At 50.3% G+C, this 24,709-nt stretch overlaps 1 protein-coding gene across 22 annotated transcripts in view; it reads left to right on the top strand.

The window, feature by feature from the left end:
• Positions 1 to 24,709, top strand: part of HIVEP3 (HIVEP zinc finger 3) — a 292,513-nt gene that overhangs the window by 160,907 nt on the left and 106,897 nt on the right. For 3 of the 22 annotated variants that reach the window (XM_066982756.1, XM_048073017.2, XM_048073010.2), the window contains one exon: positions 22,769 to 22,909. The exons of 16 other annotated variants lie outside the window; for them this stretch is intronic. The gene's annotated coding sequence lies outside the window, so the exon portion shown is untranslated. Of the gene's footprint in view, positions 1 to 15,726; positions 16,247 to 22,768; positions 22,910 to 24,709 lie in introns of those variants that run through there. 3 more of the 22 variants (XM_048073018.2, XM_048073008.2, XM_048073014.2) reach the window with 2 other exon arrangements.

The following is a 24,709-nucleotide window of genomic DNA, read 5'->3' as shown; positions in this document are numbered from 1 at the left end:
CACTGAGACGGGTATGGAACAAGAGACATTCTGAGCTTTGTTGGCACTAATAGAGATGGACCTGAAGGATTTCTGTAACTCAGTGCAAGATCTAGGAAGGTGACTCGCTTCGAGGATGCGTGGCAGTTGCTCCATATCCAATACGCAGAAATTCGGTCGATGCAATAAACATCCTGTAAAGGTATACAGCAGGGTGCGTTGGTCTTGTTGTTTAACCTGCTCTGCAAATGCAAGAGCACGTGGCCTCTAACGAGATTAAGTGTTACATTTAAAAACACTAAGCCTGTTAACGCAGTGCATAATTAAGCCCTGGAATTCATTGCCAAGGAAAATCTTGGAGTGGACCTTAATAACATTTTAAAAACCAGACAGACACGGCTAATATTAATAAAACGACACATAGATCCGTTCGGTGAGAGCTACAGAAAAGTAAGGCTGCTTAAGAAATACAGCCTCACGTGTTGGGGTGTCAAACAGTGCCTGCCTAGCGAGCAGGCTTTTTTTTTTTTTCTTTTTATTCTCATTATTATGGGATGTTCTGCACCTGCCTTTGAAGTGCTGGCACCTGTGGAGGGGGGAGATGTCTGCAGAGGGGTCCACGGGCAGGTCCCACAGCTCCAGCCCTGGGATTTGGGAGCTGCTCAGATAAGCAGAGGTCGGCTGAGGCACTTCTGAGAGCACTCAGGCCGCTTCAGGTCACCAGGGCTTTTAGCAGAGTGGAGAAAGGTATTGAGCCTCCAGCGCTGCAGGGTGGTTTTGCAGTGGGTCGTCTGTAAGCAGCCCAGCCTAGGGCTCGGGGCATCGCTGCCTCCCCGAGCTTCAGCTGCTTTGCTTTTGAGCTTTTTAAGAAAAGCTGGAGGAGCGAGCAGTCCAGTGAAACCGCCTGCCAACAACCTCAGAGTATTCCTGGGCTTTCACAAACCCCACTTTATGCTAGAATTAACCCAAACACAAAGAAGAAACATGGGATGAACCTCTTCTAACAAATGGGTGTCCCGCAGCCCTGCTGTGTCCAGGCAGAGCTTTATTCCTTGATTCCTTTCTTACCTAATCAGCTTTGTGCCACTGTAAATCCGTGTGGTGATGTGCAATGAGCTGCTGACGGCTGCTGTTGTGACAGTTCACGATCTGGTGTACATTAAGGTTTAATGCTCATCCAGGTTATGCATGGCTGGGTCCCACCCTGTGCTGCATAAGGAGAGGAGATGCGTTTTGTGGGGGGAAGCCGATGATGCTGCGGGCAGAGCCCGAGGACCCAGGATCCACGCAGCACCTTCTCGTAAGGCGGTACTGGTATTTTGGAGCCGGGATGGGACAGTCCTGAGATGTGGTGGACCCAACTTGTGCTCCTTGGCTCCGACCTCAAGCTTTTCTAGGTCTGGTCCATGCCAGCCTCTCCTGGCTCCGGCGGTGGAAGGATGAAGGCTTGTGAGGGCAGGGCAGCACTCACACGGCGAGTGCAGCGCCGTGGGTATCGTAGTACCGGGATGGACGCGTGGGACCAGGTTCTCAATGTCCATGCCAGGTGCTTCGTGGTGCTCAGTCCACCCAGTCTGGCAGCTTGTGCCAACAAGCCCTGGGGCTGGGAAGCTGTGGGGCACCGTGGGGTCATATCGCAGTCCTGGGCACCCTGCCGGGGGTGACCCTGCTCGAGCAGGGGGCTGGACCCGGTGGTCCCCGAGGTCTCTTCTCACCTGAACCATGCAGTGAGCCTGTGAGAACATACCTATGTCAGATGTTTCCCTTCAGGTCTGGGCACAAACAGCAAGGCAGGGATTAAAAACAACAGTCCAGTTCTCACTGAATTGACCGTGACACGGGTGTGCAGCCTCTCAAGAGCCAGGAGTGTCTGCTCCCTGCATGTTTGCTGGGACGTGGGACAGGGATGAGGAGCACCAAGCCGTAGCCCCTTCCCAGCTTGCAGGAGGCACTCCGGGGCGGCAGAGCCTTTGTTTTCCATCTGCTGCTTTCCTTCACTGCCCTGGGGACTGCGTGTTTGATTTCCCTTGTCTGTCATTCCTCTGGGCTTGGCTCTGCTGCGATATCCCACTGGTTGCTGCTGTCTTGGATGATAAACCACGAAAGGGCATTGCATGAGCAGTAGTGAGCAGAAACCTGAGAGGTGTCTGGCTCTCCCTTTCTATCAATGTGGCCCCTGGGAGGTGATGTGCACATTTACCAGCTGGAGAAAATGAAGTTTTCAGGCTAACCATCTCTTTTCAACCTTTCCTTTGAAGTTTGCACTGCTTCCAATAGGCCATGCTCAAAAGAGGGGTGCAGGGGGACGGGGAGCCACAAACTCAAGCTGCTGGTCCCAGGTCTCTGGGCTATTTGAGAGCCAGCCCTCTGCAAGGGGCGCCTGAGGGAGCCTGCTTCGTGCTCGCTCCTTCTCCTCTTCCTCCCTGGCTGGGGCAGTCATGGGAATGGCAGGAGTCCAGCAAGCCCTTACACACTGCAGCTCTTTGCACTTTGTCACGGGAAAGCATGTAAGGACATCCTTAAAGTTAATTACGTGTTTCAGCACCCTCCCTAAGTAGGCATGTTTTTTCAATCGGGGACCCGAAGAAGGAGGCGAGAAGAGACGGGCCAGGAACCTCACTGATTTCACCCTGCAGGTTTGAAGCTGATTTTATGCCAAAACATCATTAATTCCTGCCATCTCAGAAATTAAGCCTTTGCTGTCTGTGCTCGATGCTGAGATATGTCGGCCTGCCTGCGTAGCTGTATTAGCTCAATTTACCTTTCTCTTCCACGACAGTTTTAAGCACTAATTGACCAGAATTCAAACCAGCTTTCTCTCCTGGTAATGTGGTTCATTGCTTATAATTGACCTGCTTTTCTGGCAGGGAAGAGAGCTGTACCAGCCAGCATATACTGTGTGACCGTAGCCTGTAATTACTTAGATTCAAGCCCTGGAAGGAAAATTTTAGGAGCTTTCTGTGCTGAAATGGAAGTGTAAAATAATATATATATAAAGACAGAAAATCCAAGCTAGTCACTTAAACATGTAAGCAGAGTCAGGGAAGGAAGCTTAGCATTGCTGATCGCAGAATAGAGCTTTGGGGGGCGGTGGTGGTGGTGGCATGGATCTCCTGGATGGACAACAAAGTTATCTGTCTCTCACTCTCTCAGGGCTGTTTGGTCACACTTCAGGATGGAGATCTGTTAGTGGGAAATATATATACACGCATGGACAATGTGGATCCCTCCAGTAGGTGAGCTTAGACTTGCAGACCATCCCCGAGCTGGGCCTGGGTCCCCAGTCTCACCAGTTGCTGGTGCTGGGACGTAGGAACCCCGCTCCCGTTGCTGGTGCACACTCACCCCTGGTCCCAGCTGCACTCAGACCCTGTGCACACGTACACAGGCAAAGGGAGTCCCTCCCCCAGGAAAATTGTTATAAACAGAGTTTAATGAGAAGATAGGACAGACCGCACTCGTCATGGCTGGAGAAGCGTACTGCCCAGCACTGTTTGCACAGGGATGGCCCTTTTTATCTCCTTATCCCTCTATTTTCCCACGTGTTCCTCCCCAAACCACCTTGATCCCTCCCTTCCCCACCTTTGGGGCCTTCCCTAAACACCCTGCTGTAAAGCCTTGTGCAATCCCCAGGTGTGCTTCCCCTGCATCCCCCACGGGGCCCATCCCCGCCTCGGTCCGTAGTGAGCTCCGGCTGACTCACCTCGCGGGTCACGGGCCTCATCAGCATCGTGGGTTTCACGCCCGGACCCCGGGGCTGAGGCTCTCCTGGGACGACCCTGGGAGGAGCTGGGCAGGGTGTCCCTTCCTCTGAGTCCCGAATTTGGGTCCCCACCTGCTGTTGTGCCCCTGTGCTTCTCTGGCCTTGTGGAGGTGGGTCCGGGAGGGGCTGAGGGCTGCCGGGATGGGGCTGGGAGTAGGGCAGGGCGTTATTTGGGCCCCTCGCCCACCGGGGAATCTCCGTGCTCTTCTGTGGCTGTGCAGCAGAGATTTTTATCACAAAACCTGAACGCCTACAGAGGTGGCCAAGACAGTCAGGGCCATATCCTGCCACCACCCTGCACGGCAGTCCCCACTGAAGCGCGATGTCTCCTGTCTTTCCCGGTGAGGAATTAGGAGGTGTATAAAGGAAACAGCAACCCCCGGTCCAAGATAACATCATAAAACTCATCCTGGTATCAATATTGGGAAGGAGTTGACTGCTCGTCAGTGGTTCTTGTATTGGAGAGCAGCTCCCGTGCTTCGTGCTGAATTTGGGGGCTGCCTGTACCTAGTGGGTGGACTTTGAGCGGATGCCTTCCCTTCATCAAGATGTAGATTAGGTGTGAGCAAAGCATCCAGCTCCCAAGCCTGGGACATTTCTGAGCACGTGTAGGTGCCCAGATGCGAGGACCCAGCGATATTTTAGGTCCTACATGGCTCCTAGTCAGGTTTAGGCATCTCCAAGGCTAGGCAGTTTGGAGCATGGCACTTCTGGATTGCCCTCCTGAATGTGTACACCACATCAGCTGCCAAAGCCAGTCAAAGATGCCCAAGCAGATGCAAAAACATCTGGACATGACCTAAAGCTCACAGGTTTTCTCCATCGTCTGCTGATACCCAGCACAGAGCTTTGGCTGATCTCCAGCAGAAGTCCCTTTCTGTTCTCCTGCCCTGGAGGTAAGCAATAACATAACTTCTGCCATATAGCCATGAGGGAGAGAAGAAAATTGAGGGAGCGGGAAACATACCTCGCTGTTTAAATTAACCTCTCTGGGATTCTTTTCAGAAGATAGGAAAAATGACAATCTGATTTACAACAGGCCTTTGCTGCCTTGAAATTCACTGTGTGCCTGTCCTGTCTCCCTACATCTAGAAATAAATCATCAAGCACTTCAGAAACGCTCTCATAGAAATGTACCCTTTTATTTGGCCACCATATGTGCCTGACAGCTCAAACACGCGTTTTTAGGCAGTGCTGCCTCTCCGTGTTTCTTCTCCAGACCCCCTGAGTTCGAAGCATTGATTTTACATTTAGGCTTTGTGATTTTTTCTTTTTTTTCCTTTTGGTTGAAGTCTCCAAGGGGCTGCGGAAGGGGACTGCAGCATAATGCATGTTTCAGGGAGTTATAATGGGAAGCTTAACAAGGGTGAGCAGAAGAGTTTTAAAAGCGTCATTCTCCAAAATTAGCAGGATGTGCACAGATTGACGAGCCCAAAGTTCACACAAGCTGGTGTAGCAGCAAATTGTTGAAGCATCAGCCAGCAGCTGTGTGGGACAAGGCTCACTCCGTTTCTGCCCAGGGCATGGAAGCTCAGATGCTGAAAATGATTTTCTCTCTTTCCACTTCACAAAAAAAAAAAAAAAAAAAAAGCCTAAACTAAACCAAAAGCATCAAGGTTTGCTCCTGGACTGTCTCTTCTGTCACATGAAGTGAGAACAGCAAAGAGAGGGGACTACCACGTGTTTACTTTCTCTTTCCCCAACCAATAAAATAAATTGGCAAAATATATACTTTTGAGACAATGCTGCACTGAAGAATGAACTTAAAGTAGTTTTAAAACAAACAAACAAAAAATCTGAGAAGTATTCATAAAGCAGTAGGTATTTAAAACGTCATCACCACGGTGCCCATTTTGAAAGTTTGCATTTTTATACGGGAAGATGTACATGCTGTGAATACTGCAGGACCAGTGCGTGCTGCTTATGTAGGAGCCCAGTTAATCTGGACACTGAAGGACACGTTTCGGTTTTCAGTGCCATTCTCTAGATTCCCAGAAGTCTGCATTTTCATCTCCTAGACCATTGAACATCATCTTGTGCACTGATAGATCCCCAAGTCATCAATATGGCCAATTCAAGTTGCTTTAGTGACCCTGAATGCAGGAGAAAGAACATAGAAATGTAGAACAGCAGAAATAAAAATAAAAATAAAAATAAATAAAAATAAAAATAAAAATAAAAATAAAAATAAAAATAAAAATAAAAATAAAAATAAAAATAAAAATCAGAGGGTAATACCTTCTCATGCACTGGAAGTTGATCAGTGGCTGTCCTGGTGGTTATGCGAACGCCCTTAATCCTTAATGAGATGTGTGGCCGCCTTGTTTATAGGAAAGCCAGACTAAACAACAACAACAAAAACCAAACCAAAACAACAACAACAAACTACAAAGAAACAAAAAAAAATTATCGGTTGCATTAAGTCAGATGGGATCTTGCCTGTGGACTGTTTACTTCAAAACTGTCCAATCTAAGTTTGGAAGGATGTCAGCAAACTCCAGCCGAAATCGGGAATGGCCCCACCGCTCCCTGGTGCTGCACGGGAGCTGTTTCCCCCTGGGGGGGAGCAGCTGCCCACCCACCAGCCGGGTCCATCCAAGTGCCAGGTTAGCCCGTACGTTACCCAGAGGGGCTTACTGGAGGCTGAACTTCACCTGAAAATGCTCCAGCCCCCGTGGGGTTGTAGCCACATAGGCAGGTATGGGCTTGGCCGATGCGAAAGGTTACGTGGCCGCGTGGGGATGTGTCGGCTAATTGCTGGCTGCACGTAGACTTCCAAGTGACCCAAGAGTTTTGCAGCTATTTCCCCGTTTGTGCAAGCTGTTTGCGGCTCTGGGATTTTATCATGATGCTTGGTGCAGTTTGAATGGAGAGACCCGTCCTTCAGGTCCCTCGCTACATCCTCTTGGGGTGCAGGTTGCTGCCAGGGCCAGGGACCTCCTGGAGAAGGGTGTGGGACTGGATGGCCCTTGACTTGACCAAGAACAGCAACGCAGGTTCTGGCTGATGTGAAGCCACAAACACTGCAATGGCAATTTTATGATTTCCTGCGCTGATTTAGGGTGTTAGGGTATTTTGGATATCTTCATTTCACATGTGCTTATTTCAATTTTTTTTTGTATGTGACCTGAAGTCTTAAGTGTATGTGAAATTAAGTCTTAATTTCCTAAGTTTATAAATTCTAAGTTACTATATCTTATTTGTAAGGGTCTTTTTGATGAAGTTCCTTGTCTAAACTGTATGTATTTTTTTGTATAGAGTTCATTAGTGAATAATATACCACTGAATATATGAATAATACATAATAAGCACAGTGTGGGTAGTCAGGTGACACTTCTAGTGGTTTGATGAAGTGTGAAATAATGCACACTCATGCACACACATACATCCTGTTAAGAGCACGGTACTGGAGTTTCGGGGCAGTGCAAACAGCAGGGCTGGGACTCTCTCATCTCTCTCCAGTTGAGGAGTCATCCACGCTCCCTTTGCAGTCAGTAAAGAGAAAAAAAAAATGTTCCAGGGCATGATTCACCTACTACTTCAGATGTGTATCTTGCAATGAAGTGAATCAACTCTAGGACTTCCTCCATAAAAGGAGGTGTGGAGATATTTACTTTGCAGAAATCTGAAGATGGGTGAGAAAAATTCCAGCCAGCAAGCTTACTGCAGAAGGCAGACTTTAATATATTTTTATTAGGAATAGGTTAGAGGCCTGTGCTGCCAAGAATAGCAGATTGGGAAAAGGTGTGCAGGGTGAAAACCCCCAACCATTTTTGTCTCTATTGTAAAGGCTTCCTTTGTGCTGTGCAGCAGCACACAGGGATGCCAACCAAAGCAGCCGGGGAGCTTCTCGATCCCCAGTGTCCGAACTAAAGGGCGGCCACAACATTTTTAATGAGCAGTGGCACCTGAACAAGGAGAGCTGCTGCCATACTCTGCTGCTCCTGCCCTTTCCTTCCAGTCACTGGTGAACGCATGGCCACGGTAAATAAGAGAGCTGCAATCCCTTGTCTTGTAACAGCCCGGCTTCAGAGATGTGTTAAGTAGCTGATGTGGCCCAGGCGACCACATCGGTGTAGTACAATAGTCCTTCATGACTTTGCTTAATTATGTTTTTGCTAGTGCAGTCTACATTTAAGATTTGATGAATTTTAATTTTGCAGAAAGTATTTCAGAGCCAACGTTACTCTACTGGGCGGTCACTTACGGCAGAGACAAGATTGCCACAGAAACTGGTTTTGCACCAGTTCTGGTGTTGTATTCACTAGGTACAGATTTCTTTACTTAAAGAACAAATGCTGTAAATTTGGAGAAGCTGTGCTGTGTGCATTTTCTTATACATCAAAGAACTAAATTCCTTGCTTTACAAATGAAAAAAAAATCAATCAAAATCCTAACTATAAAGTTATGGATGTTGCCCGAATGATGCTTTTTTATTCCCTTTTTTGGTGTTGTGAGGCTGCTGCCTGCCCTCCCTTGAGCCTCCACCAAAAACTGCTGAATGTTAGCAGCCAGATGCTCCCCCCAAGTCCTGTTGCATTTAGCCACAGATGCAAAACTTATGATGTTTTCCTACTGAAATTTGTTAAAAGGACACAGTCCACCAATAAAACTATTTTGGTTTCCTATTGCTAATTCTGACTTGAAAGGGGGAATACGAGCTGACAAATCGTTGCAAGTTTCTGTAGCGAGAGGCAGAAATGAGGTAATGCAATTAATGCAATTAATGCAAGGAGCAACAGAAGCTTCTGGTAGAGGTCCAGTCTTGGGAAATTATTATTCAAAGAAAAATTACTGACGTTACTGATGCGTTATTGCCTGTGTTCACTGTATAGGGCTATTTGTGGAGTTTTGGTCCAAACACACGCTGTTGGTATTACTGCATTAAGAGCAGTTTCTAACCGCTTGATAGGCTGGGTTTGGAGGAACTGTATGGAAAGTTCATAGAATCACAGAAGGGTTTGGGTTGGAAGGGACCTGAAAGCCCATCTGGTTCCAACCCCCTGCCACGGGCAGGGCCCCCTCCCAGCAGCCCAGGTGCCCCCAGCCCCATCCAGCCTGGCCTTGGGCACTGCCAGGGATGGGGCACCCACAGCTCCCCTGGGCAGCCTGTTCAGGGCCTCACCGCCCTCAGGGTAAAGAACTGCCTCCCTATATCTAATCTAAACCGACCCTCTTTTAGTCCAGAAGCAGCTGGCGGTTGCTTTGCGCGGGGTTTTCCTCTAAACGCAGGTGATGGCAGCATTTGGGTTCATCTCAGCCATACGGGTACCAGGGCAGAGGAAGCGCAATGCAGCGGTGGGCTGCTGAGATGCACCAAGGTGTGCAGGCTGCCGCAGCGAAGCGGGGTACCCGCGTCTGAGCACGGCTGTGTTGGGACGTGCGACTTAAATCCTGGAGCTCATCCGAAAAACCCAGCCCCCGGTGCTCTCCCTGCGCATGGCATTCAAATAAAGTGGTTTGCCCAGCATCGTGCGTGCTTCCCAGGGGCTCAAACAGCCTGTGCAGCACCGGCTTCACTCTTCATGGACACCCTGGGGCAGGTCGCCTTGGCTGGGGGACGCCGCTTTGGTGTGACCAGGGAGGGAGGATGGGGCAAAACCACCTTTAGGTGCTCCTAACTTCTCCCTCGCACTGGAGTAAACAGAAAGTGAGTGGGTTGACAGTGGTGGAAGGGCAAGCCCTGTTTCCTTTTACTTTCCCCAGGGTGTGTGCTATTTATTTTTTCTCTCTTACCTTCCCTGCCCCTTGAGGATTTCCTATATGCTTTTGTTAGTTCTTAAATTCTTTTGCTTAGTTTCCTGTTTGGCGCTCGGAAGCCACATTTCACTGCTCACCCTCGGGGTGATGTGTGGGGCGTTGCTCTTCGGGGGAATTCCACTGAGGCCAGGACATCGCCGTCCCTGCTGGGGGGTTCACAGCAGAGGCATCCCTGGCCATCCCGCGCTTAAGGTAAAATGAATCTAAGCAGGGTGTTTGGGTGGAACAGCTGTCGACTTCACAGTCAGAAATGATTGTGTTGCCTTGAAAAATGTCAAGATCAGAATTAGGGAGAAAGAGGTTTTAGCCGGCGTTACTGAAATTTTAGATACCAGCTATCTTTTGTCTAAAAAGCTGACAGATACTTGCAGACTATATACATATGGAGCTGCCAAAAAGGAGGTGGCTTGGGGATCAGTGGCTGATTTTACAGCCAGGCATTTAGGAAATCTGAGACGAGCAATTTCTGATGGGACTTGGGAACTTTTCTAGGTGGAATTCAAAAGGCCGTAACCAGTGGACAGTATGATGGCGATTTGTCACCATTCAATTTCCGTTCTTAAAAGCAAACCAACCCTTCTATTTTTGCAATATTTTCAGGAGGGAAAATGGCTTCTGTGTCTACAGTATAACCCAAACTATATGTTAAAAATGCTTATTTAATTTTCAAATTAACGCTTGTTATGTATAGACACACATTCTGCAAGATGTGGACCCGCTCTGTAATACCTTGTTTCGCAGGTATTGATGTGGTTATTGGGGTGTTTACTGTATATTGGTCTATGTCAGTGGTTTCCAACCTTTTTTTGATTTGTAAATCTTACATTTTTACAGAGGGGTGCAGTCATTTGCATAGCAAATTTAAGCTTCCAAACACTGGATTTGCTTTTCTTAGTGACAACTCACAAAACTCAGAAGTTGCCTCCAGATCCCCAGGGCTCCCCAGGCATGCTGGAAACGACCGGACTAAAATTAATAGGAAGAAAGGAAGAGAAAAAGTGTGCTTGAAAGTAGCTGCATCCCTTCCCCCAGTGCAAACACAGCAGGGCTGACACGTACGGGCTCTGGAGATGGTATCTCCCGTCCCCAGTTACTTTGCAGAACTGGATTAGGCAAGTGGGAAGGTGCTCAGATGCATGTGCAAAAATAAATAAACGAATAAATAAAATACTGGGTAAGATGTGCCTCTAAGCCACGCACATAGTTTATTCTAGCAACAAAATAAGCACTGCTTTGAGGCTGTTTGGTCCCTACAGGTAGCGCTGGTCCCAGCCTGCCCCTTGCACTGGGGCAGGCTGAGCGCTGCCCGGGGTAATCCCGGCGCGAGGGTACAGGGCAGGGACGCGCCTCCCTCCGTGCCACCAGCAGAAGCTGGCAGAAACGGCTGCGAGGCAGGAAGCCCGTCAGCCTGGCTATTTCACTCATTAATTCCTGCCATGCCAAAAGGCAGCAGCCTCCCTCCCCGAGCGCGTTTTGCCGCGGCAGAGTGCGTGTGTTCGCTCGGATTACTCATAGTTGGCTGCGATTTCTATTCGCGACATATTGTTTGACAAATGTCAATTCTGAAGAAAAATAATTTAAATTATTTCTTCGAGACAAAGTTTCAGATTTAACATTGAGCAGATGCTCTGTCTAAAATTAGCATAATGATTCCTCATGCCTGCTACTTACCAGGACATGTGTCTTTAATGTAAGTGTTGGAATAATAATGAAAATTCACAGTGATTTTTTGGATAATTGTAGATTCTCCCGCATGCTTTTGAAATGTTTAATGAGCACAGGGACCTTTGGAGTTGGGGAAAGCTGTTATTCCCATTCTGCAGATGTGGAAAGCGAGACGCAGAGCTCCTGCAGCGCCTGAGGTCCGGAGCGACGCCAGGACCGAGATGAGCTGGGGGGGGGGGGGACACAGCCTGAGGTCACTGCCCTGCGGTGGGCACGTGGCTCCCGACTGCTGGTGTGAGCGTTGGAAAGGGATGTGAGCTCCTGGGGTTCGGCTGTCGTAAATGCACGTGCCTCGGGAGAGGTGCCTGGTGCGATTTCCAAAAGCGGGGGGAGTTTTCCAAAAGCTGGGCTTGCCGGCGGTGCTGGCTGAGGGGCTACGAGCCTGCGGCTTCTGAAGATCTTGTTTCACTTTTAGGGATTTACAGTTCACATCGTAAAAGGTTGTTAAATATGTCTGAAAAAGTTAAGTTAGATTCATACGTTTCTGCTGCCTCAAGTTTCCCAAAGGAGGAGGATGACATGGAAACTATTCCCAGTGCCCCCTTCAATCAGGAGCAGTCAGGAGCGCAATTGCTCGTAGTTGGACGTAAGGGCTTTAAACAAACAACCAAACAACCTTTGACAGTCCCCAGGCAGTTTCCCAGATGGGAAGACTTCACCACAGAAAGGTGAAGTGACTGGGAGGATTAACATGAAAATCCCAGATTCCCATGTTGCAGTGAAGAGTTGTTTTTTGGGGGGGAACCTCATTTTCCACTCCGTTACCCGAACAGCAGCTCCAGCAACTGCAAATACGGAAGAGCTGAAAGCACTGACCCAGCTTTCGGCTCCTGTTAAGGCGATTTAGCAGCAGGAAAGAGAGGGATGAGTTAGGGACGTGCGAGCGGCTGAAGGGCGCAGGGTGCTCCGGGGACCGCAGCGCCGGGAGCTCCTGCGCTGCAGCAGCGAAGGTGGAAAAGCCAGCACCGCTCCAAAAAAAAAAAAAAAGAAAAGAGGGAAACGGTTTCAAAGAGGCCTTTTCAGGCAGTGGGTAATTTTTACCTACGCCGGGCCCCAGCGAGGTGAGCAGGGGTGGCTGAAGGATGGGGAGGCGGCAAAACCAGTCTAAACACCCAGGGAAGGAAAAGAGTCTGACCTTTAAGCGCGAGGTGAGATGTGGTTGTTTTGGCCGTGCTCGACCCGAGGACAGTCTCTTGCCTGAGTAAACGCTGGCTTCGAACAAAGGATTTCCACAAAACTGCCCACCGTGGCCTAGGCTTGACCCCGCGTGGTCCTGGCCCTGCAGTGGGGAGAGGAGCCCCAGGGGAACCCTTCCCTTCCTTTTCCCATTTAAGCAAAAACCGCGCTTTTCCACCTAAGAAAAGCCACCGCCACGGGCAAACACCTTTGCACTAATTGCATTGAATAGCCACGTTTGTACCGGGCAGGGGAAAAACACCTTGACCTTTTAGATGCCGGGGCATGGAGAACAACCTCCATAAGCAGCAAGAGGGAGTTTGGGAGCTTGGTGTGAGAGGCAGGTGCAAATGTGCTGGTTAAAAATAATAAACAGGAAAAATCAAAAATCCACAGCGTTTTCTTTTGAGGAAAATCTGCAATGTGCCAGTGTTCAGTGCTGTGCGGTGCGCTTTAAAAGCAGCATCAGCACCTCACTGCTATTTCCACGGATCCTGGGGCTGTCTTCCAAGGAAAGAGGGTTTGCGATGGACGAGGTTCTGGAACTATCGCAGTCGTGCTGGGTGCCCCGGCCCCTTCGGACTGGGAGGGGACGTTTCAATGAGTGCTTCTTGTCTATGATTTTGTGGTTCTCACAGCCTGTTCTCAGTTCGTCCCCATGTGCAAAGAAGGGAAGGATAATTCTGTGTGCATTGGGAGGAGATGATCTATCTGGCCTAGTCAAATCATTACTGTCATGAGGTTTCAGCTGGAATCTGATGTGCTTACACAGAAACTGAGATAAAACCTTTATTTTGTTTTTTTTCTTTTTTCCCCTAACTCTGGCATGGAGTAAATAAGAGACTTCTTTGATGCTTTTGCTTGTGCAAAAAGTCCTCGTGTTCCCATCCGTGCTCCTGTGAGCTATATTTCATTTATTACATGACTGCCCAAACACTAAAGCTCGACTGGATGAAGAAAGGGGACGCCTGGCCATATCCAGGCCCTTCTATTGGCACCGCCGGTCCCCTCAGACCCCCTGATTAGACTGGTTTGCATTTAAGTGACAAACGTCAGTTTTCAGCCCGCCAAAGCCGAGTCGGCCGGGGCAGGGCTGTGGGTGCGATGTGCTCCGTGTGGCTGGGGGAGCAGCCTTGTCCTTGTCATCGCAGGCTGAAAGTGCTAATTTCAGTGTTTGAGTGAGCCTGGAGGGCGCAGGCTGCTCCACGTGCACTTGTTAAGAGTCCTTGTGGGGCCCCTTGGCGTGTCCACTGCCTGCGTCTGTACGAGTCTTTAAAGACCTCGTGCAACTGCACCTACTTACGGCAAAGTGACTGGCTGAGAAAGAGCGGGGACACCGTGACAGCATGGGAGCAAAATTCAATAAGACTGCAAAGCATTTCTACGTCACGCTGCGATTCTCACTTCTGTCCGGAATGTGAGAAGCCGAAATTGGGTGTGAAACTGGAATACCAAGACAACAACAAGCCCATAGAAAGTACACGTATTATATAGTATTTTCTTGTTTTTAGCACCAAAAGCACTTGGTGGAGGCAGTTAACGGGGAGATGGGCTGCGGCTGGTTGGAGACCGGCCAGATGGGTGTTTCGGCGGTGGGTTTCCAATCATTAATTCTTCTGAAAAGCAACATGCTGTTTGCTGAGCAAAATGACAACGCTGTTCATGTTCACCCCGAAAAGCACATCCTGCTAGGTTTCTGCCAGGATAATTCTTTCCATTGTAGAGACCTCACAGCGTCGTTATTTCATCCTTAGATGACTTTTTTTTGGCTCAACTCTGACTTTGTGAAGTCTGGAGTCAGATAGGAACATAGGTTTGGCACCAGCTGTGGGGGTTTTGTTTTTTTTAAACTAATGACATATAAATATATATATGTATAGTATATTTGTATATATATATTTGTGTATTTTGTGTATATATATATATACATTTATATATCCATATATATATATATATATGTATTTGTGTAGCCTGCATCAGAAAAGGAAGGCTCAGATGCAGGTTTGCTACTTTTGCCAGCTCTACCACTGCTGCTTTCACCGTAGTGCTTTACCAGATACGCTGCGAAGTGGCAATGCAGGCTTATTGAGCGTATACCGATGAACTGAGCAAGATAAGGAACCTTGGTAAGAGCTCCCGTTTTTCCCAGTGAAGCCCTCTCTGCAGAGGTATTTCTAATGACCAGAGGAAGCACGAAACGTTTTGCCGAATACGCACGTGTGTTTCAGACGTAAGCACAGCCCGGGATGTGAGGCTGCTTGTCCTCCTCCAACCCCCCCAGCCCCAGGACCCGGCGCTGTCCCGCTCTGTGCCGGGAGATCCTCGCCGGGCTCCCCCCGGGAGCGGGGGCAGCCCCCCCGGGGCGCTTTTCGCATCCCCCCGGTGGAAGCGGGACTCGCCGGGCTGCCGGCGGTGTCCGCCTGCGGCTGTGCCGAGGAGCGCTTTGTCTCCCCCTCCCAGCCCGAGGGCTCCATTTGTGACGGGCAGGGATTGATCAAAACCGAAGAAAAAAAATAAAAAAAAATAAAAATAAAAAAAAAGGAAAGGAAAAAGGGAAAGCGGCGTGCATCAGGGCAGCCCAGCGGGCGGTTCGGTGCTGGGGGGTCCCGCTGCGGCCGTGGGGGCGGCGGGCCGCTCGGTGAGCTCCGAGCGGTTTTCCCTTCCCCGGGAAGCCCCGGGCTGCCCCCGGCACGGCCCCGCGTGGGCAGCCCCGCGTGGGCAGCTCGCCGGGGCCTCCCGGAGGGTGCTCGCGGGGTCCCTCCGGGATAACGCCCCCGGGCTGGCCGTGGCCGTGACCCCCCCCCCCCCACCCCCCGTCCTCCCCCTCCAAGCCGCAGCCCGGGGGAAGGAAGGGCAGGAGGCGTGCTCGGCTCGCTCCCGGCTTTCCCGGGCATAGGGGACGAGGAGGAGGAGGGTGTGCAAGGGATGGGGGGATGGAGGGATGGGGGGATGGAGGGATGGGGATGGAGGGATGGGGGGATGGAGGGATGGGGATGGAGGGATGGGGGGATGGAGGGATGGGGGGATGGAGGGATGGGGATGGAGGGATGGGGGGATGGAGGGATGGGGATGGGGGGATGGGGGGATGGAGGGATGGGGATGGGGGGATGGGGGGATGGAGGGATGGAGGGATGAGGGGATGGGGGGATGGAGGGATGGGGATGGAGGGATGGGGGTTGGAGGGATGGGGGGATGGAGGGATGGGGATGGGGGGATGGGGGGATGGAGGGATGGGGATGGAGGGATGGGGGGATGGAGGGATGGGGGGATGAGGGGATGGGGGGATGGAGGGATGGGGATGGAGGGATGGGGGTTGGAGGGATGGGGGGATGGAGGGGCCGGCACTGCGCTCCCCGCCTCCCCGGTGCACAACCGGGCTCCCCCGGCGGCAAGAAGCCTCTTTTGTGATGGAAAAGCTCTGGGCTGTGCGGGAGGGCCGCTTCCTGCCCGGGCTCCAGCCCGGCTGCGTTTTTGCCCCCGCGTGGGCGGCCGAGCAGCCGGCAGGGAGCCGCGGCCGGGGCTCGCAGCGCCCGGAGCAGCGGCCGCAGGCTCGGAGGGGCTGAAGGATTCCCTTGTCTGCTCCGAAAGCCGCAGCAGCCGCTTGACAACAGGAAACAATGTGTAGTGAATGGAAAAAAAAAAAAAAAAAAAGAAAGAAAAAAAAAAAAAGGGGGTGGCGCTGCCCGACCAACTTCCCTTTACATCACTGCCCAAATAAGGAGCTTTAAACTAACCTTTTCTATCGCAGCCCGGCAGAAGATCCCCCTGGAGCCCCGGGGTCCCTTCCTCGCCCCGGGCAGAGCCATGGCAGAGCCGCGGCTGCAGGGCGGGGGCAGCGCGCAGGTAACCGGGCCGGGCGCTCCCTTCCACGCCGAGCGGGGGGGCTGCAACCTCTCCCTCCAGCCTAGTTTTTTATTAATATATATATACATATGGGTTTTTTTATTTTTTTTAACTCGGAGCAGCGCCGAGAGGGGAGGCTGGAAGGGGACAGAGCAGCCGGGAGGGGGGCGGGATGGAGAGCGCTCGGGACGGCCGGGCACGGCGCGGTGCCGGGGGCACGGCGGGGAGGGACCGGGCTCTGCCCCCCTCACCCCCCCCCAGCACGGCCGCCTCGGGTCCCCCGAGCCGCCGCCAGCCTCCCCGGCTGCCTTGCCCCGGCCTCGGGCTCTTAATTGGCGGCCACCTCTAATGAAGCTCCGGTGCGAGCCGCGCGCTCGGGCTGCTGGCAGCACGCGGCTGGGGGGGGGGGGGAGCGGGGTGTCCGGCTGTCTGTCTGTCTGTCTGTCTGTCTGTCTGTCTGCTCGGCTGGCTGGCTGGGACGGATTTCCTCCTTATCACTCGCACAGGAAAAGCGGCGGGGAGCGGCGGGGCTGCTCCCGGGCGGTGCGGGACGGCTGCGGGGTGTCCCTCGGGAGCCCCCCTGCAGGCGGGGGGGACCCCGCACCCCGCTGCGCGCACAGGGCCGGGACCCGGCGCTGCCCCTTTGGGTTTTGTTTTTTTTTTTTCCTCCCTCTTCAGCGTTTCTCTTTGGCCGATTAGCACCTGCACCTCGGCGGAAAACGAGGCAGCTTTAAAAAATGCAGCAAGGCTGAGTAAATGAGTGCTAACGATTTAAGCTTCTTAAGCCTCCTCGATGGAAATTAATAACGCCTTGGATGCACCCAGAGGTGTGATCAGAAATGCAGACGTGCGCTGAGCTGCTCTATGCAAATGTGTGGATTGTTATTCCGGAAAAAGGCACCGTGCATTAGTATTATGATTATTTTTTTTTTCATCGTTCTTTAGCTAATTGGCTGGCTGTCGTGAAAGCGCCTGGCACTTTTACCCAGTTACACTCGGGCGAGTGGAAATGGCTGGGGCAGCTGACACGGTGATTTATGGTGTGAGCAATACAATCCAAACCCTGCTCTGCTGCCGGAGGATAACCTGTAGCTTATAGGCTTTTAGTTTCCCTGGTGTTGAAAGATTGTTAGTGTCAGTGTGCAGAGCCAGGTTTAACCTTCGGTGTCTGGATGCCAGATAGCCCCTTCGCCATCCCTCCTGTCTCTCTTGTTTTACTGGGCTTCCCCTGGTGAGCTGCTTGTGCTTGTTGGGGGCTGTCCTGTTTTTCTCACAGCCTCAGTGCTTCTGAAACTTTTTAGTCTGATTCTTGTAGGAAAAAACATGTAGGGTGATGTCAGAGTGTGTATTCACAGTAAGAAAAGGTGGGATTTGTGTGGGGTGGGATGTTTGGTTCCCAGTTGGCTCACAGGCTCCCAACCCCGCTACAGCAATCCCCATTGCCCCCATCCCTTCCCCCAGCCCTCCTCGACAGCCTTAGCATGCTGTTCCACTGCAGGGCTCCTGGAAAGCAGTTTTCTTTCATCCCTAGAGAGGCATCCTTCGATGAAGGATGGAGAGATCCTGTAGTAGGAGATGGCTGGGGGTTGATGCGTGCTGTCCTGTCTTGCTTCTGAGAAGAAAAGCCTTCTCCTTCCAAGGCTTGCAGTCTGGCGTCTGAGTCCGGTGAAGGATCCACTGCAGTCCTTGCTAAGAAAAGGCCAAGCAAAGTCTCCAGAAGACTTGCGTGAACTGTGCATCAAAGAAAAAATCTTCTAGAAGTTACTGGTTAATTAATGAAAGTGTTACTGCCAAGCTGCTTGCAGCACTCCGGGCTTCGTGTCCTCAGGGACGCATTCAGCACCTGCAGAGGTGCGCTCTGTCCCCTAGGGAATGCCTCTGAGCAGCCCTCTCCTCTCCTGGGGAAGCTCTTGCAGTATAAAAGAAGGGGACTTATTCGCTCTGACCGATCATTTCAACCCTAAACCACAATGGGCACATCTAATTTCCCCGCGAGGACCTCAGGCTCTGCTCGTTTTGTTTTCCCATCCAAGCAAAACCCCATTCTCACAGCCCGGGGAGGGCCAGCAAACCCTGCAATGTTTGTAGTTGGCTCTCAAAAAATATCCGGCGGCTGTCAGGAGAACAGGGCAGCGTTCGCCTCGCGTGGTTTGCAGCGAGCACGAGCGCGATCGGACGCGGGGGACTCCGAAGGGGATCCGGTGGGGTGAGTCCCCTGAGAAACGGTTTCGAAAATAATATTTATTCTGAAGTTAACGACGAAAGCGCTGTTGAGATGAACCTTTCCTGAGCTGTGGGGATGAGGCATCGCTGCCATGGGTTGGTTTAGCAGGGAAGCGTGTCCCGGCTGGGGAAATCGCCGCGGCTGGCCCGTCCATAGGGTGGCAGGGCACCACCGAGGGGCTCCAGGGAACTCCCTGCCCCACGTCACTGCCCGAGTCCCCTGGCCACGTCGGGTGGCTCCTTCTGCATTAGGGAAGCTGGCCTCACTCCGGCTTCCTCCGTCTCCCCTCATCGCCGAGGTTCCTGCTGACTCTGAGCTCTGCCGTCATAACTTCTGGCCACATTTGGCTGCACATGTTGAATGCAAAAAGTGTTTCAGCAGACTCGCCGTTTCTACAGCGCTTGAAAGCATTTAGTTTCTTGGCACGGGGTTCAAACTTAGGAGAAAAAAAAAACAAAAACACAACCAACAACTCAGGAAAGCAATTTATTTGAAATATACATTCAGCACCATTGTCTCTGACTTTAAAAAGGCTGCTTGTTAGGAGATCTTTATAGCTCTGCTGGGATCTGCAGTCAGTTAGGATGCAGGGGAAATATTTATTCTGTTTTCCACTCTGCCCGTTACACTTGTCAAATTCTTCCCACCTTCCCCTTGTTAACCCGCGCCTGCAAGTGAGCCATTTCTCACCGGTGCTCCCTCTCCTGGGCTCTGCCGAGACCACTTTGGAGGCGGCGAGTTGTGCTGGGCGCTCCTGCTGCTGCGCGACAGGAATTCGAGTCGTGGTCTTTCCCAGGCTGGCTTTGCGTGTTCAGCTGGGGTCTCGGTCTCTATAGTTGGTGCAGTAATCGGAACGGGGATTTTTTTTTTTTTTTTATCCTGCCCAGCTCTAATTACACGCCTGCATAAGGTGAACCTTTTAATGAGCATCAAAGGAAGCATTGTGTGTCGAGGAGGGCCTGCGTTAAAGGGACTAGGGGATTACTCAGTCATTCAGAAAACGTTCGGTGAAGGTAAATGTGCAATAAATCTTCCTTACCCTCTACCTTGCCTCGTTTTCTTTGCAAAGCCCTGAAGCGAGCCCAGCCCCACCACCCCAGTAAGCCCAGGCTGGGACCAGCTCGTGTGGTGCTGGCTCTTGCTCACTGCCCGCTGCTCTGAGCTCCCTGAGGAGGCGAGCAGGGCTCGTGCGTGGGGCAGGGCAAGGCGAGGAAATCTGCCCTGCAGAGCTGACCGAGGTGAGCAGGGAGGTCTCTGAGCGTTCGCCCCATGGAAATCTGAGAATCCTTCTCCCTAGGAGGAATGATGACAACCGATCCATCTAAATAGATCTAGATGGTATTTTTGTAACCTTTTTTTTTTTTTTTTTTTCAGTCGCATGGAAATTTTGGTTCGGGGGCATTTTCTTTCCACTCAGTGATTTTTATTTTTATTTTACAGTAGTGTTAAGTAAGAGGAAAACATGAGCGAAGTCAAGTTTTCCTACCTTCCCCAAACAGACTTGCTGTGCGCAGGGACAACTTGTTCCTCTCTGCCTCGAGGCCCGGGCAGCATCTTTCATCAGCACAAAGTGCTGTGGCAAACGGTGCAAACTCCGAGTAGGGCATTTTCAACATTGTGGGAAGACTTATTGTACAGAGATTACTTTTTTTTTTTTTTTTTTGGTGCAAATGAGATTTTCAGTTTCAGCAGGTCCCCAGTCTCCAGATCCGAAGTCATCTTTCCCACACCATTTATCCAGCCCTTTCCTTGTTCCTTCCTCGGACTGTGGAGGGTTGCGTGTTCATTAAACCGTTATTTAGGCTTTGCAGCACTGGGAGGCTTTGGGGTTTCTGTTACTTTTCTCTGCTTTACTATTAGACCTGCAGCTTTTAGGCAGGAAGGTGAAGGGTGTCAAAAGTTGGCTAGATCCAGCTGAACTCAGACGTGGGATTTGGGTTCCTGCAGCAGTATTGCTCTCAGATGCATCAAGACCTGGAGGGGTTTGCTAAGCCTTCATTTGGCGGTACAGTTTAGAGGGGAAACCTCAAGGGAATCCCCCCAAATTGAGCCTGGCCCTCTTCCCAGCTAACCTGATTTTAAGTGTAGTGGTTCCCTGAAGTCTTTATTGCCGTGCTCCTACCTCCAGATTAAAATGCAGCTGCAGCCTGGGTAAGATGGTCTCTCCTGAAGGGCAGATTACTGCTTTGCACAACTCAAAAGGCACAGAACAGACCCAACCTTGCACTGTGTAACAGCACGCTGGCAGTTTTCATAGGAGCTGCTGGTAGGCTGAAGTCTCACACAGGCACGGAGCAGCCTCGGCCACCTTAAGCTGAGTGATTATTTTTGTGGCAGCCCCGTCTACGGGCAACATCACATCAGTCCGTGGGGTGGCATTGATGAAGGGGCCCAAGAGGTGTCGAGTTGTGAGCCGGTTGTGTTCCCAGCCTGGGGTAGGGTATGGTCTTGGGGTAAAAGGCTGATACGCTTGATTGTGCGGGTGCTCCCCAAAAGTACTGTGTCGAGGTAAGTTGTGGGCTGAATGCTTTAGAGGTCTCTGTCGCTGCTGGCGGTGATGGTGTGCAGGCTCCGACCGTTTGATCTAGCGAAGGTGCATCGACAGTTGTTACTGAAGTGGTGGAGTACAGGGTTCACAAAATAGTTTGGGGAGCTCCTAGGGATTTAGGAGAACCGCCCTACGTGGTGGCTGCTGCCCCAAGATGCTGGGAGATGCCAGGAAAGAGGGTCAGGCTCTGCCCACCCCCTGCTGTCCTGGGGGGCAGCGAGGACCCCAAGGGGACGGTGACCCAGAGCCACAGCAGCAGGTTTGTCACTAACTGGAATGCGTTTCAGGGCTTTCCATGAGGCATCGCTGACTCTTTAAATAGCTGCCCACGGGTTTCCTGTGTTTCCTCTTGCCCCGTATTCATTTTTCTTGGTTTTCTTCCCTTCTGGGGAGATTTACTGATAAAAATTAAAAAATACAGAAAAACTGAATGTGGGGCTGAAATGAGGTGAATAGAAATTAAAAAGAAAAAAAGTTTCACGAAGGTTACAAGCTTTGGAAAGCACTGGGGTGGCACCCACCACCTGTAAAACAGGAGCAGCTGCAGGCTGCTCTGCTGGGGTGAGCTGTGACTTGGTAACGGGCTGGTAATTTGCAGGTGCCACCCTCTTACCGCCAGGCTGTAAATCTGATAAACTCCCTTGGAGGACCACACCAGGTTTTATCAGGTGCAGAGCTGGCTCTTTGCAGAGGATCAGGTGGCTTGGACTGGGGGAGGATGAAGGTAACGCCTGCTCCTTGAGGAGATGCAGCCTCCGGGAGGACGAGCACTGCATGGTGTTAATAGAGCGGTTCTCCTTAGAAGGGCTCTTCTCAGCAATTCCTCCTCGCAGAAGCAGAAGTAGTGAAGGGATTTCTTCAGCTGAGATTGAGGTGCCCTGTATCTCGGCCTGAGTACTGGTCTGAACTGGGAGACTTCTCTTGTGGGGGACATCAGGGCTGGGAGGGGCAGGATGAAGCCTTTCTCTTTGTATTTGAACTGACCAAAAACCTGTTGGGTCTTTACATGTTTTAGAGAGGGAAATAGTGTTGGTTGTGTTTGAAACAAAACTGAATACATTTCGAAGATGCGAAATGTTTGACTTTGGGACAAAACAGTGCCGTGAAAGGTCAGGCTAGAACCAAGTACAAAAATAGTGTTATAGATATCTACCCAAAAATGTGAAGCTTTTCTGAGTTGGAAGGGAAGTCAAGCTGGGTGTTTAATTACCTCCCACAAACCTGCCTGTAGTGCCCAGGTATTTCCTTCATGATTTTCTCAGGCTAAAATTAACAAAAACTGTAGAGAAACCACTCTTCCCCACCATTTCACCACTGTGTTTACGTGAGAAGATTGGCTGGGACGCAACAGTGCGACCACTGTAGCTTGGAAGAAGCGTACATTTCTTCTGGAAGTGAGGATCTCTGCTGGAAGAGGTCCTGCAAGAATTCAGGAGCATTTCTGGCCAATATCGTTTTGTGGAAAAGTGCGTGCCTTGGTTCCCACTTCTGTAAAATGGGGTTAAAAATATTCTCCCTCCCTCCCAGGATCGTTGCCACACTCCCTCCGCAGCAGTTTGTAAAACACCACAGAGTTTTTCCACCAGTGTGAAAAACGCTAAATAAAAGTAAATGGGTACTATTTTTAATAATATTCTAAGTGCTTCATGCTACAGTGAATGACTACAAATAACTATGAAAACATATTATGGTAAAGATTCACAGTTACGGTTCACGAGCACTCTAGCCTGAGGAAACTGTTGCTTTTCAGCACTGATGGCCCAGCAGCCACTCAAAAAACCTGCCGAAATGGGTAAAAGAGATCCAAGAATCGCCCCAGATCTTCCTCGCGCCATACAAGCCGACCCGCCAGCAGCACGGGCTGGATCTTCACATCTGATAGCATCCTACGGTAATGACTCACTGTCTAATGAGTTTACCGCCGTGGTTTGTATCATTGCTCAGGCAATCCTTTTTAATTCAAGGAGTGTTTATTAAAACCAAACCCTCGCTGCTTTTGCTAACCTTGTTTTAAATGGCGCTGTTTGCATTCAGAAACAGTACAGCGAGGAAGGCTGAAACCATTACTGCCAAACTGAAGAATTTTTTCGTAACCCTAAGACAGTGCTCTGCTTTCTCTCTGCTGAAGAAAATGCCTGCAGTGTTGGTTTTATTATGCATTATGCAGGTTTTGGGTCTTTAAAGAAGTTAAGGGAAAGTCCCAAATGAGATGTTGGTTGCCTTATAGCCCCCAAGGAATATAGTTGCTTTTTGATTCTGCCTGCAATTCATTGCCGTAGACATGGTCTGCTGCCTTCGTGTTTTGATCTGTCATCCACCTGTGGGGATTTGCTGCAAAGTTAGAAAATACTTTGTCTTCGTATTTGCATTAATCAGAATTCAGAATTATTCAGCAGATAGGAAATGGTGTGCCAAAATGTTAAAGCAGCATTTAAATTTTTCTAAGTAAACAGGTGTAAAAGCAGAAACGAAGGCAATCAAGTATGTGAACGTAACAGAAATCCTCAAATCCCATTCCTTCCGACCTGGAGATGAGTCTTTGCTGGCAGTCAGCGATGTGTCTAGCCTGTCCCAGGAGCTTCTGGTTGTGGATGTGTCAGTCGTGTCGAGCACAAAATGTAATGCAGAAATTCAAAACTGGACGCTGTTGTTTTTCTTTATTTTTCTTTTTTTTCCTTTTTTTTTTTTTAACTCATTTTTTGCCATCCTCAACTAGTTTGAGTGCTATCTGTCTTCCTAGGTGAATATGAGTTTATAATGTTCTGTACTTACTTCTAATGCAAATCAGGGTGACAAACGTGATCCCCTTTCACATGGATGAGTGCGTTGAGTTCCTCCCAGGACAACAAAAGCTGCTGGCTGGTGAGGGCTTGAAATCCAGAGCTCTGAAAGGACACAGGGTGGACGTATGCGAGGACAGGAACTGGTGCCCTGTTAAGGAGCAAAAAATTGAGGTTTAAATAAATAAAAGAAAAAATTAAATAATGGTGTTCACTTATTGAGAGAAATAAGCCAGTGAAGAGCTTGAAGCTGGTGAGGGTACTTATTGCAGAAAATGATTTTGGAAAGGTCTTTGCTGAAAAACGTCTATTTTTGGGTAATAACAGTGGGAAGCCTGAGATGCTGTGCAGGTCCAGTGGCAGCAGCATCGGAGCCTTGTCTGGCTGTGCTCAGAGAGCAGGCTTCTCGTACCCAGCATGGGCCAGACAAGCGTGGGAGCCTCCTGAAAACACAGACGCAGTTTCACGTGAATGGAAACTGCAATTTTGCAAGCCTTAGACCTCAAATAACTGAATGAATGTGAGTGCTGAGGTGCTGAGGGGGGAAAGTTTAGATAAGCTCTGATAATTTGGTACTTTTCTTTCCTGCTTTTGTATCAGATCTGCGTTAAATACTAAAATGCCTTTCACAGGGCGGGGTGTGCCATCCGAAATGGTCATTTAAGCTTTTTTTTTTTTTTTTTTAATGTCGTATCTGGGAAGCTGCTTTTGGAACATGGTCATGGATTAAATCACTATTCAAGGATATGTCGTTGCATCTATGTGTGTAGAGGGTACCTGCTGTGCCATCACCAAGACATTTAATTGAAAAGTGATATTTTCAATAACTATTTCCAACTCTGTTTGCCCAGGGTGGGTAGCCAGTTGCCACAAGGAATCATCATCTCTTTGCGCTCGATGGGTGTGTGCAT

Source organism: Anser cygnoides, chromosome 24 (assembly GCF_040182565.1).
Source record: "Anser cygnoides isolate HZ-2024a breed goose chromosome 24, Taihu_goose_T2T_genome, whole genome shotgun sequence".
Lineage (NCBI taxonomy): Eukaryota > Metazoa > Chordata > Aves > Anseriformes > Anatidae > Anser > Anser cygnoides.
Note: the sequence above shows the minus strand (reverse complement) of the source record. Positions and strands in the feature narration are given on the sequence as shown.